This window comes from Nycticebus coucang, chromosome 18, assembly GCF_027406575.1.
Source record: "Nycticebus coucang isolate mNycCou1 chromosome 18, mNycCou1.pri, whole genome shotgun sequence".
NCBI lineage: Eukaryota > Metazoa > Chordata > Mammalia > Primates > Lorisidae > Nycticebus > Nycticebus coucang.
In genome coordinates, this window is record NC_069797.1 from 26,201,411 (window position 1) to 26,201,796 (window position 386).

Consider the following 386-nt stretch of genomic DNA (forward strand, 5'->3'; position numbering starts at 1 on the left):
CCTGCCACTCCCTTTAATAAATAAACTTTCATTGAGGTATATGGCTCACCTCCTGGGTGAAGGGCTCGGCTACAACCTGGACTTTACCTAACAAACATAAAAAATGTAACCTAATCATTTGTACCCTCGTATTAATCTGAAATAAAAATAAACTTTCATTGAAACATAGCTGTGCCTGTTCTTTTACGTATTGCTGGTGGCTGCATTTGTATTATTTACAATGCAGAGGTGAGTGATTGCAGCAGAGACCCAGTTTGCTCCCCAAACCTAAAATATTTACTATTTGGCCCAGAAAAGTTTACTGACTCTGCCTTTATGGAATAGAATGTAAGAAATAGACAATAGAGGTCTGTCCCAGACATGGGCGGCTTATCTTGGGGTGTATG